General features: G+C 40.6%; 1 protein-coding gene and 1 long non-coding RNA gene across 2 annotated transcripts in view; both read right to left on the bottom strand.

Moving 5' to 3' along the window:
* LOC134761804 (uncharacterized) overlaps window positions 1–12,897 on the bottom strand; it is a 130,933-nt gene extending 118,036 nt beyond the window's left edge. The window contains exons 1-4 of the long non-coding RNA XR_010140951.1: window positions 12,850–12,897; window positions 10,856–12,742; window positions 10,367–10,434; window positions 5,688–5,797 (exon numbers count right to left, since the gene is read on the bottom strand). This is a non-coding gene — a long non-coding RNA (uncharacterized LOC134761804). The remainder of the gene's footprint in view (window positions 1–5,687; window positions 5,798–10,366; window positions 10,435–10,855; window positions 12,743–12,849) is intronic.
* Window positions 1–13,496, bottom strand: part of ACTR3B (actin related protein 3B) — a 1,031,695-nt gene that overhangs the window by 519,942 nt on the left and 498,257 nt on the right. The gene's annotated exons all lie outside the window — the stretch shown is intronic.

The following is a 13,496-nucleotide window of genomic DNA, read 5'->3' as shown; positions in this document are numbered from 1 at the left end:
GTCACTTCAGGATGGAGATCCTGAATGAATGTATTCAGCAAGCTAATGGCACAGATCAGAGTCTCCAAAGAGGAAACAGTGGAGGTGAGTCATTTTCCCAAATTACACTTGCTCTACTGCCCACAGACCCAGTCGAGGTTCTCAAAGGGAGGAGGCATCAATTCTGACTCCCAGGGGACATTTGGCAATGTCTGTAAATATTCTGTTTTTTAAATTGCATATATTTATGGGGCAGACGTGATGTTTTGCTATATGTATGCAATGTGGGATGATTAAATCAAGCTCAAATAATATATCACCTCACTTATTTTTTGTGGTGAGACATTCAAAATTTACTCTCATTAGTTTTGAAATATATAATATATAATTATTAACTAAGGGGATAATGTCCAAAACATATAAGGAATTCAAACAACTCAACAGCAAGAAAACAAATAACCCAATTTGAAAATAGGCACAGGACCTGAACAGACATTTCTCAAAAGACATATAAATGGCCAACAGTTTCATAAAGAAAAATTCAACATCATTAATCATTAGGGAAATGCAAATTAAAACCACAATGAGATATCACCTCACACCTGTTAAAATGGCTACTATCTGTAAACATTTTTGGTTGTCACACCCTGGGAAGGGGAGCTACTGGCATCTGGTGGGTGGAAGCCAGTGATGCTGCTAAACATCGTACAATGCACAGGACAGTCCCTCACAACAAAGAATTATCTACCAAAAATGTCAGTAGCTCTGTGACTGAGAAACCTTGCTGTTGCAGAGAATCATTGTGCGTCATGAGAAATGGTGTGAAGGGTATGTATTTGGCACATGAATGGGGTAAAGGGTAGAGACAGCAAAAAGAACGGAAAACTTTGCAAGAAAAGGTTAGAAATGACCCTTGTTAGACTCAAGCCATGGAGCAGTTGAGTAGTGAGGTGAATAACCTGAAAAGGTTGAAAATTAATGTGGAAACATTCCCTCCTCAACTGCTGCTCTTTCTCCATATTCCTCAAAAGTTCCAATAAACCTTCCATAAAGGGAGAAAGTTTGGGAGTAGAAAATTTTTCTTTTTACTTCTTCTCCTTAATTCATAGTTCTCCCGACAGGTTGAAGGAATGTTGCAGTATTCTCCATCTAAAAGTAACTGAATATTGGTATTTTAAAAAAGAAGCAGTTCAAATATGATTCTGTTTGAAATGACATCTGATCTCTGAGTAGAGATAAAATATTGAGATAAATAGGGATGACTGTAAGTTCTATGGAAATATTTACCAAGTATCTCCTATATCCATTTTGTTACTCATAACAAAAACATGATTCAAACCAGCTTAAATAATAAAGGTACTTTTATTGGTTCTGGAAATTGCAAAGTCCACAGGCATGCCTTGATCTAGTGGTTCAATGATGTTCTCAAGAACATCTCTCTACTCTGTGAGAAGCTCAGGCTGTTTAAATGGTAAGGCTAACATTCATGGAACAGTGTGAGGACAGTACAAAAAAGAAGAATTTAACTATGTGCCAACTTGCACAGCACAGACTGAAAATGTTAGAAATTCTGAAAAGAATACTCTGACTTCCAAGAGGAGAAGAGATTAAAGTTGGCCTCAAAAGATGTGTATGGTTTGCATCAAACGCAGAGGGAAATGGGGGCATGCTAAACAAGAACAAGAAGTGAATGAGACTGGAGATTTGCCTGCCTGGAGCAGAGTGAGAAACCAACCCCCACCTCCAGATTGATTTCCTCTTCTGAGTACCTGGCTTCACCATCCACGGTGACCATGCTTGCTTATTTATTTTGACAAGCTCATTTAATTTGAGCAAAAAGAACATCTCATTGAAATGGAAAAGATTTGGGTAGTCAATTCCTTTATCAGATTTCCCTTCTAGGAGAAGCATTCTACCTATCACTTTTCTTCCTCAAAACCATTAGTCAATCAGCAAGAAACAGAACCCGTGCTTTTGCTGTGCAGGCTGGTGACAAATGAGAGTGGTAATTTCCCTGAGCAGGCACTTTGGTTTGCCATTTGCCTAACCAGCGGCAGACAAACACAGTGTCTAGATAATGTCTTTAAGATTGCAATGGCCTTTTATAAGCGATAACTCAGAGTGATTAGAAATGCTACGACTGTGGACTTAAAGAATGTGGCTCAGCCATGAGGGATTGCTTCCGTATGAACCCATATACTTATTGCAGGCACAGAGCTGATAAATCCTTTCTAGTTATTCTGCTTAGTATGAAGGACAGCCAAAGTATGTCTTCTAAGTTTCTTACAGAATGTCAAGAACATGCATTTGGCTCACTGGTCTTTGCTGGAATGCCAGCAAAGGTTTCAGATGAGATATACAGATATAAGAGATATAAAGATAGCCACAGGCTGACCTCAGTATAAAACTCATAAGCTTTCACTTGCCAATATTCATGCAGTTCTTTAATCAAGGTCAACTGGCTCACCATTGCTGCCTATGAAGCCCATCTATAAATTCAAATAGTACAACATACAAAACATTGATCCACAGCAAGTGAGAGTAACAGCAGCAATAATGGCACCAATATTGAGAAGTTCTTTGAAATTCTCCAGTGCAAACACAGCAAAAAAAAGATTAATAGCTTCTTTTTGTTGTTGTTGTTGTTTTTTGTTTTTTGGTTTTTTTTTCTTTTTTTGAGATGGAGTCTTGCTCTGTCACCCAGGCTGGAGTGCAGTGGCACCATCTGGGCTCACTACAACCTCTGCCTCCTGGGTTCAAACAATTCTCGTGCCTCAGCCTCCCGAATAGCTGGGATTACATAGCATGCCACCACACCCAGCTAATTTTTGTAATTTTAGTAAAGACAGAGTTTCACCATATTGACCAGGCTGGTCTCGAACTCCTGGCCTCAAGCAATTCACCCACCTCGACCTCCCAAAGTGTTGGGATTACAGGCATGGCCACCATGCCTGGCCTAATAGCTTCTCAAGCCTACAATTTCAATCGTTTATAAAGATTTCACACAGAAGTCACTGGTCAGTGCCTTAGTCCATTCAGGCAGCTGTAACAAAATACCTTAGACTGGGTAATTTATAAACACCATAAATGAATAGCTCACAGTTCTACATTGAAAGTCCAAGAGCAGGGCACCAGCAGATTCAGTGTCTGGTGAGGGCTCGCCCTCTGCTTCAAAGAGGGTGCCTTCTAGCTGTGTCCTCACATGGCAGAAGGGGTGAATGAAATCCCTTAGGCCTCATTTTTAAGGGCACATATCCCATTCATGAGGGCTACACCTCAAAAGTAATCACCTCCTGAAGCCCCACTTCTTAATAGTATTGCATTGGAGATTAGGTTCTAACATACACATTTTGTGGGGATACAAACAGTTCCAATTTATTTGTAAAGAAAAAAGCCGTAAAATATCCAACCACATTTGTTAACGCCTTGATGTTTAGTCCCTTTTTCATCAGCACTTCTTTAAAAATAGCAGTTGATATTTTATTTCGTCATGTTTAATAAAACTTTATAGTTTATGGACCTCAGTAGACTTCTTAATTAAGGCTGATGTTGGTAACATTGCCAAAAGTCACAGGACCTAGGCAAGATACATAATTGCTCCCCAGTGTGGCCAGGAAACTATTCCCAGACAAGATATGATTAATCCTTATGTAGGCAAGAAATCTCAGAAGTGCAGAAATATAAAAGAAAATGTCTGAATTCCAGTTTCTCTGGAGAAAATTTTGCAGCTGCATGCTTCCTAGCTCCAGAGAGCCTAAGAGGCAGGACCAATACAACTCCCTAACAGAATGAGATAAGCATGGATATTTTTACAAGTATTGATTGATACCACCATGTGCATTTAAGATTAGAAACTACTCAGTTATGGAACCAGTGATTAAACCCCATATGAGAAGCTGATCTACACGGTGAGCAGAGTTAAAGAAGTGTGGTTCACTTTTACCTGTGCTAACACTCAACCCTTATTAGCCAAACTGTATTATGTGAAACCTTAGTCATGCAAAATGCTTCATGGAAAAATGACTCTACAATCAATGAAGTTTGAGAAACTGTGAATTAGTCAAGGTCCCAGCAGGAAACAGAGAGAATGGTCAAATTAGGTATTTTGAAATGAATGCCATAAGGTGTAGACCACATACAGGAAAATCACAAGATAGTGCAGTCTGTGGGTGCTATTTGCACTTTGCTGCAAGGGGAGTGAGCACTCACCAAAACAGACGGAAGGCTGTGCAAAGAAGGCCCTGACAACAGCTGTGACTGTCAGTCAAGGTATACAATCAGCTGTCAGCCACCCACAGGAGGGAGCCAGGGGAGGAAATACTTGACTATTCTCTACTCTTTCCCTCTTACCTACTATGTCCCCACTGTCCAAACCCAACTGGAAAGGAGAGCAAGGGGGCTTGTTATGGAATCGGAAAAGACTAGCCTGCCAGGGAACAGAGCAGGGTTGGAGAGTGGTGGAGAGTGGGTCTGGAGGGGCAAACAGAAGCCCAGTTCACCTTGCTTGCTACTCCTGCATTTTGGAGAGCAACACGACATATTAGCTTGTTAAAGGCCTTGAGAGGTTCTCTTAAACAGAAAGTTTAGTAATGTTTTGCCTATTGTTTCCCTGATTCATTTGACCTCAGCCTGTTTTCTTTCACATAACATGCTGTTCTGTGGAACCCACTGGGGGAAATACTGTTCTTAACTGACCACTTCTATGTGAATCCATGTAGGGATACCCTCTGAAACTATTGCTACAGAATAAAAGATAAAATGCTCCTGATTATTGTAAATACAAAATTGCATGCAGGATTGTGTAAAGACAATGCCAGGTTGGGCTTCCAGAATGAGCCAACAGCGTGTGATGTGCTTTCCCCTGCAGAGAGCCTACAAACAGACCTGCAGTTGGGGAGGTTTCACATTACCAAGATTCCTATCCCAGAAAAGCAGATGTTCACAGCTGTGGGAATGGAATGCGACCCTTGTGGAGAGCCTATAAACGGATGCATGACGGACGCCTGTTCACATGGATAAGATAGGGCTATAAATGCCCTCATCTTGCCACGGCTCTTCTAGGCCTCTTTAGGGTTAAGGCATACTCCTTTCTGAGAATTTCTGATCTAACCGGTTGTCTAGCTTCACGTCCTGTTTCTATGGATTGCTTGTAACCAGCTTTTGCTGCAACTGTTAACTGCTGATTAATATCTTGCTAATCACATGTTATGGAAAGACTATGTTTCTGTTTTAAGGCTCTGTTAGAAATTACTGATGCACACACTATATTTTAAATTCTTATCTCTGTATACCGTACCACTACATACAGATGTTATGTTAAAGAATTACTTCATCCCCATGTGACCATCTCACCTCATAATCAAATGACCCTAAATCCCTCACTAACCTACCCCCACCCCCACTAAACTTAATAATCAATGCTGGTATATCCAGTACGTTGTTGGCACCATGGGACCGAAGGCGGTGACCCCCCTGGACCCAGCTTTCACTGTCTTGTGCGTGTCTATTATTTCTCAACCTGCCGATCCACCTGGGAACAAAGAAAGAGCCCCATTGCATTGTGGGCTGCTGGCCAGATCCCGCAATAAATCCACTTATGCATTTATTCACTCCTTCACAAAATGTCAATAGTGCATCCCAATGGGCGAGGCACTGTTGGATACAGATGTGAACAACATGGTTATGATGGCCTCAATTTCCATACTTACCCAGCACAGATCTGATGTTATTACAATTGTAGCACAGCCACCTGGATTGCTGTAACTGCATCCTACTGGTATCCTTGCTTCTAGTCTTACTCCCCTCCACTCTCCTCCACCTGTGAGTAAAAATGCAAATCAGATTCTGCCACTACCCTGATTAACACTCTTCAACGATGTTCCATTGATCATAAATAAGATAAAGTGAAAAGATAATATGCTCATGTGGTTTCCAACGCCCTTCAAGATCTGGCCTGTCCACCTGTACAGCTTAATTTTATTATATCATTCTCTTCAATCATACTGAACTGACGATTGTTCATTTCCCTAAATATATTTTATTCTTCCCTGGACTTTTTCTCCCCTTCTCTCCATGACCTTGTTGAGTACTCTAAGAAGTTTCTGATGACTCTCCCACATCTGATTTCAGTGCCCTTCTCTGTGTTCCCATAATATTCTGTTGTTTCTCTATTTTAATAGGTTTTACCCTTCATTGAAATTGCCCTTTCCATGTCTAAATCTCCTCCCAGACAGAAAATGAGTCTAATTTTATTCCAAAATTGTGTCCAATATTATCGCATTTATATCTCTGGTATCTAGCACATAATACATGGTCTATGAATATTTGTTGAATAAATAAATACAGGATTAGTTATTGCCTTTTCATTGTAGCAACTTTCAATATACAAGCACAACAAATCACGGGAGGCCCAACAAATCATGTCCCTTGCCTTTTCATGAGATTCCATTATCATCTCCCTAGAAGACAGAGATATGGGCCCAGCAAGATGGAAGTGAGGTAAAAATTTAAAAAGAGAATAAAAATTTAAAAAGAGAACTCTGAAAAGTGATCCCCTTTAAAAAGTGCTATATACAATGTTCACTAATTTTATAATTTTGCCTGAGATTTGAACTTGTTTCCAAGTCAAAATGCATGAGAGAATTGTGATAAAAGTTTTTGTTCAATTACATAGCTAGTCAAAAATTACTCTGCAACCCAAGAAGAAATAAGACAGAATAAGAAATGTCACATCTGCCCCCTCAATTAACAAAAATATTCTCCCAGAGATCTGTGGAAAATTAAGATGCAGAAAGGAGAAACGAGTGGAATGCTTTGGAAACTTATCAAAAGCAGTGAGGCATCCCCAAACTATGGGGGTGGAGGCCTCTCACTGAAGTGTGCAGCCAGGTGCACTTAAACGTGGTCACAAAAGCAAAGGGGATGAAGAAAAAAGAGAGGAAAAGCATTGAAAGGCACCTGAGGGCAACGTGGAAGAAACAGGATTCACAGACAGAAGTAAATACAAAGAAAAGGTCAATCTAACAATGAATAAAATCCAGCTTGCTACAAAGTAGTTTTCTAATTTTCTTTTCTGTTTTTTCCCTATTATTTAAAATGGACACATCTGAAGTCCTAGCCAAAGCAATCAGACAAGAGAAAGAAATAAAGGTCATCCAAATCAGTAAAGAGGAAGTCAAACTGTTGCTGTTTGCTGATGATATGATCATATACTTAGAAAACTCTAAAGACTCATCCAAAAAGCTCCTAGAACTGGCAAATAAATTCAGAAAAGTTTTAGGATACAAAATTAATGTACACAAATAAGTAGCTCTGCTATACACCAACAGCAACCAAGCTGAGAATCAAATCAAGAAATCAACTCCTTTCACAATAGCTGAAAAAGAATAAAATACTTAGTAATATACCTAACCAAGGACATGAAAGACCTCTACAAGGAAAACTACAAAACACTGCTGAAAGAAATCATCGACAACACAAACCAATGGAAATACACCCCATGCTCATAGATATAGAATCAATATTGTGAAAATGATCAGATTGCCAAAAGCAATCTACGAACTCAGTGCAATTCCCATCAAAATACCATCATCATTCTTCACAGAACTGAAAAAAGCAATCCTAAAATTCATATGAAACCAAAAAGGAGCCCACATAGCCAAAGCAAGACTAAGCAAAAAGAACAAATCTGGAAGCGTCACATTAACTGACTTCAACCTGTACTATAAGACCACAGTCACCAAAACAGCATGGTACTGGCATAAAAATAGGCACATAAACCAATGTAACAGCATAGAGAACCCAGAAATTAAGCCAAATACTTACAGCTAACTGATCTTTGACAAAGCAAACAAAAACATAAAGTGGGGAAAGGACACCCTATTCAATAAATGATGCTGGAAAAATTGGCAAGCTACATGTAGAAGAATAAAACTAGATCCCCATCTCTCACCTTATACAAAAACAAACTTGAGATTGATCAAAGACTTAAATCTAAGACCTAAAACTCTAAAGATTCTAGAAGATAACATCAGAAAAACTCTTCTAGACATTGTCTCAGGCAAAGACTTCATGACCAAGAACCCAAAAGCAAATGCAACAAAAACAAAGATAAATAGATGGGACTTAATTAACTAAAAAGCTTCTGCACAGCAAAAGAAATAATCAGCAGAGTTAAGAGACAACCCACAGAGTGGGAGAGAATCTTCACAATCTATATATCCAACAAAGGACTAATATCCAGAATTTTCAAAGAACTCAAACAAATCAGCAAGAATAAAACGAACAATCCCATCAAAAAAAAAAAAAAACAATCTATTCATGCTAAGGACATGAATAGACAGTTCTCAAAAGAAAATATACAAATGGCCAAAAAACATATGAAAAAATGCTCAACATCACTAATTATTCAGGGAAATGTAAATCAAAACAACAATGCAATACCACCTCACTCCTGCAAGAATGGCCATAATCAAAAAATCAAAAAATAACAGATGTTGGCATGGATGTGGTGAAAAAATAACACTTTTACACTGTTGGTGGGAATGTAAACTAGTACAACCACGATGAAAAACAGTGTGAAGATTCCTTAAAGAACTTAAAGCAGATCTACTGTTGATCCAGCAATCCCAATACTAGGTTCCAACCCAGAGGAAAAGAAGTCATTATATGAAAAAGATACTTGCATATGCATGTTTCTAGTGGCACAATTCGCAATTGCAAAAATATGCAACCAGCCCAAATGCCCATCAATCAACGAGTGGATAAAGAAAATGTAGTGTACATATATACCATGGAATACTACTCAGCCATAAAAAGGAATGAAATAATGGCATTTGCAGCAACCTGGATGGAAGTGGAGACTATTATTCTAAGTGAAGTAACTCAGGATTGGAAAACCAAACATCATATATTTTCACTCTGATATGGTTTGGCTGTGTCCCCACCAAAATCTCATCTTGAATTGTAGCTCCGATAACTCCCATGTGTTGTGGGAGGGACCTGGTTGGAGATAATTGAATTATGGAGGCTGTTTCCCCCATAATGTTCTCATGGTAGTGAATAAGTCTCACGAGAACTGGTGGTTTTATAAGGGGAAACCCCTTTCGCTTGGGTCTCATTCTCTCTTGCCTGCCGCCATGTAAGACATGCCTTTCACCTTCCGCCATGATTGTGAGGCCTCCCCAGCCATGTGGAACTGTGAGTCAATTAAACTCTTTCCTTTATAAACTACCCAGTCATGGGTATGTCTTTATCAGCAGTGTGAGAACAAACTAATACACACTCATAAGTGGAAGCTAAACTATGAGGACGCAAAGGCATAAAAATAGTACATTGGACTTTGGGGACTCGGGAGAAAGGGTGGGGGGTGGCAAGGGATAAAAGACTACACATTGGGTACAGTGTACACTGTTCAGGTGATAGGTGCACCAAAAACTCAGAGATCACCACTAAAGAACTTATTCATGTAATCAAACACCACCTGTTCCCCAAAAACCTATTGAAATTAAAAAAAAACTTTAAAAAGGTAATATTATTTAATATTTTAATCAGGACAAAAATCCTTGCTATTGTTAACTAAAATAAAAAATAAGTATGTCTTAGCTAATCTTTATTAAATATATAAATAAGTAAAATTGACCCATCTGATAGAAACTTGATATTGGTGACCAGAGTCTTGTGAATCAGCTGGGTTGAGCAACAGTCAGGGTGTGGGAGAGAATAGTCAGGAAATCTGATTTCTAGTCTTGGCTTGCTACTCATCACAGTTTTTCCCAGGAAAGTTCCTGTACCTCAGTTTTCTGGTCTGTAAAATGAGAGAATATTGCCTGGATACCTCACGAATTGATCATTTCAAGGGAAGCTTGGAAAATAAGGCAATATACAAACCTAAGAAATATGTTTTTGAGGCCAGATGCTCTATGACATGGGTCGATAAACTACACCATTGGGCCCAGCCCAGCCTGCCACCGGCCTGTGTAGGTAAAATCTTGTTGAAGGACAACCATGCCCATTTGTTTACTATTATCCATGGCTGCTTTTGCACAACAATAGCAGAGCTGAGTCATCAGAGACCATATGGCCCACAAAGCCTAAAATATTTACTATCTAGCTCTGTATTAAAAAAAAAAAAAAAAAACTTGCCAACCCCGGTCTATCACGTAACTTTGAACTTCATAAATGAATGTATAAAGGTGATTTTAATGAATTATTTTATTCTATGTCTACTGCATGTATCTTTGTCTTCCTTCTAAATCTCCTTCCTGATTATAAAGTGACATGGTAGAAAGTCTCCTTTTGATTTTGTGGCTTTTTAATTTGACTATAGTTCCCTTAAGAGACTACACAACGTTCATTGTATTTTAGGGATGCCCTCCTCAGAATTTACCTGTGGAATGCGATCATTGGAATGGCAATTCTTCCCTTAGTTAGGATGGATTTGAATACTGGAGACACCTACATAGGTGGATGCAAATGTGAAGAAGAAAAAATTTCAAGTGTTATTTTGCCATCTTTGAGGCTTTCAGGCCCCAAAGGAGCCCTATGATTTCCCCTGCTCCCTGCCTTGCTTGTTCCCCTGTTGGCTGGACCAGTGTCCCCCATCAGTCTCCAACTTCACGAGTCTCCATCCCCTGCTACCCCATGAAACAAACAAACCAATAACATCCTCCCACAGGCACCAGGGGCCACCACACCCCCTTGTTTCTACAAAGCCTGCCTCCATGCCCCTCTGGTCCACTCTGTTCCTGAGTGCATCCCTCGTGTGGCCCTGCCTGGTGTGTGGTGTCATCTTCCCCAGGCAGGCTGTGGGTATATGTAACTAATAAACTGCTGTTGATCACATCTGTCCAGTGCAAGGTGTCATGTGTTCAGTTACGTTGTGCGATTGAAGGGGTTGGGTATTCTTCCTCCACCAACGTAGTGAATAATGATGACAGAACAGGGTGCACCTGGGAGCCACGAGCTGCCAAGCTATGGGTAAATCATCTCTAAAGAAAGGATCTTGGCAAAGCACCACAGTCTTCATTAAAGTTAATCCCTTCCACTTCACAGATCAACTTGCTTTTTACATTAAGTTTGTCTCATTTGAGTATAGCACTGGGATCACTGAGCACCAAAGAGATTCTTCCCTATGCCCATTGGGTGGCAGCAGGCCTACCTCCCACTGGTAATGAGTCAATTTTCCCTGCAGGTTGTGACTTTTCTCTTGTGGATGGTTTCTTGGCACCAAGTGATCAAGCAGCAGCCATAGCTGAAAGTTCAATGAGACTCTTATCATGTCCACTGATGGAAGTAATTTCCTTCTGGAAGCCAGGACCTCTTAACATGTAGAGCATGAAATTGCAGGGACCAGAGCATAAATTTCAAGTAAGTCGAAGAGAGCCATGGAGAATGTGGTGTCATCTCTATTTTCCATTCCTTACACCAAATGAAGACACAGCTGTGTCATATAATGGTCATTGATTTAGGGTGTCTATGCTGTCCTGGAAAATAGCACCTGTGGTAAATTTAAAATGGCTGCAGATTTTTTGCTACTGGTCCCACTGAGATGTCATTGAGAGGGAAAGTCTATTTCCCCTCCTCCTGAATCTGGGCCAGGTCTGTGACTTCTGTGGTTAGCAGTGTGCTACAGAAGTGATACCCCATGACTTTCAAGGCTGGGTCATAGGAAACCTTGCAGCTAGGCCTGGAATGTTTGCACTTGGGATCATCCCTCTTGGAATAAGCCATGAGGCTACGAGAAGCCCAAGCCACATGGAGAAGCCAAAGTGAGGGTTCCAGTTGATCACCCTGTTGGACTCCCAGCCAATAAGCAGCATCAACTTTAAGCTACTGTGGCTAGAGGGATGATTTGGGGGGGAGAGGTGCCAACACAATAATAGAAGATATGTGGTCTGGTCCACCTGCTCATGTAGCTTACTTGTACCTGCTGGATTTGTTCTTGCCTAAACCTACATGCACCATTTCTGTTTTATGATGAATTTCTTCTGGGCTCATTTGCCTATGTCTTTGTGGGTGTGACCCGATGCAGCTCATGATGGGTCACTGGTCAGTTGGTCACTTGATGCTCCATGGTCAAACACTGTGCCTCTACCAGAGCCCAGGACAGGGCATGACAGGAGCTACTTTTGGAATGCTTTATAGTTATCTCCTGTGCTTGGTAATGTCCTTGCTCTCAGTAGATCCTAAAGAGATACATTCCGATTATCCAGTTGAAGCTTGCCAAATGTTCCACACAGCATCTTTTCCCACCTTTTTGATACCTACAGGGTCATACATCTGTCAGGTCAAATGGCAAAAATGGGAGGACCAGCTGTGCTGCAGCCTGAAAACGATGTAGATGCCAGCCTGGGCTCAGGTTCCACTCAAAAATGCATACCCTCCATGTCTCCTCTAAATAGGTACAATCAGTATTCCCAAGGGCCAAAGATGTTAACTCCATAATCCAGGGTGCCTGCCAAATTCTTCTCGTCTTTCTTGACTGTGGGCAATACTAGATTCAACAATTCATCCTTTATTTAGAGGGGATGTTCCAGCAAGTCCCAGACTTCCAGACACCTACAAATTTTGTGACTATGACAGATCCCTGAATCTTCATAACATTTATTTTTCCATCCTCTGGAAAATGTGAACATATGCCTTATCAAGTTCTCTAACATATTTGCCATTTCTTGTTCATCCAGCATGATTAACATGATGCCATAAATAGAGTGCACCCATGTAGTATCATACACAATTCCTAAATGGTCCAGGGATCTTCAGACTGTAAAATGACAGATGGTGGGAGAGTTAACATAACCGCAGAGCAAGACTCTAAACGTTCACCGTTGTGCTTTTCACATAAACATAAGCTGTTTTTGATCCACCTACCTGATAAAGATGTTAAAAATGTCTTCGCCATCTCATCAGATGCATACCTAAGAGAGGAAACTGTGTTAATCATGGCTTAGTATGTGCAATTATCTGGTCCTCTGGATCCTTTCTTCTACCGTCTGTCATGACAACTCTGGCATTTCTGCTTCACTTACTCTGGGCCATTGATTTTCTCAAGAATTTCAAGAGCCATCCTGGCAACGTATCAGCCCCATTCCCATGGTCCTTGCCAGTTGTTATATCTTCTATTGTAAGGTATTGCTTCCACGTCCATAACCTCTCCTTCACCCAATTCTATGTTCTGCCCCCACTTGATCCAGCACCCTTGGGACAACTCCCATGCCTGCTAGCAGACCCTGGAGGACTTCGGATTATGAGCCTCCTCCTCACTTGGCAGCTCAGCATGACCCTCTTTGGGCTCTGCTGGGATTTGACACTTGTTATTAGATTGCTGCCAGAAACACCCTGAAGGGGAAGGCATTGTCTTTTAAGAAACCTGACTCTTTTGAGACCTCTGCATAATCTTCAAGCAAGGAGCCATCTTTTAGCAAGATGGAATAGGCCACTTCTTTAGGACGAGCAATATGGGAGATGCTGGATGCTCAAGTTTCTCAAGAGCATCTACTCACCCACCCTAATCTCAG

This window comes from Pongo abelii, chromosome 6 (assembly GCF_028885655.2).
Source record: "Pongo abelii isolate AG06213 chromosome 6, NHGRI_mPonAbe1-v2.0_pri, whole genome shotgun sequence".
NCBI classification, from domain to species: domain Eukaryota; kingdom Metazoa; phylum Chordata; class Mammalia; order Primates; family Hominidae; genus Pongo; species Pongo abelii.
This window is presented reverse-complemented; position numbering and strand designations above follow the sequence as displayed.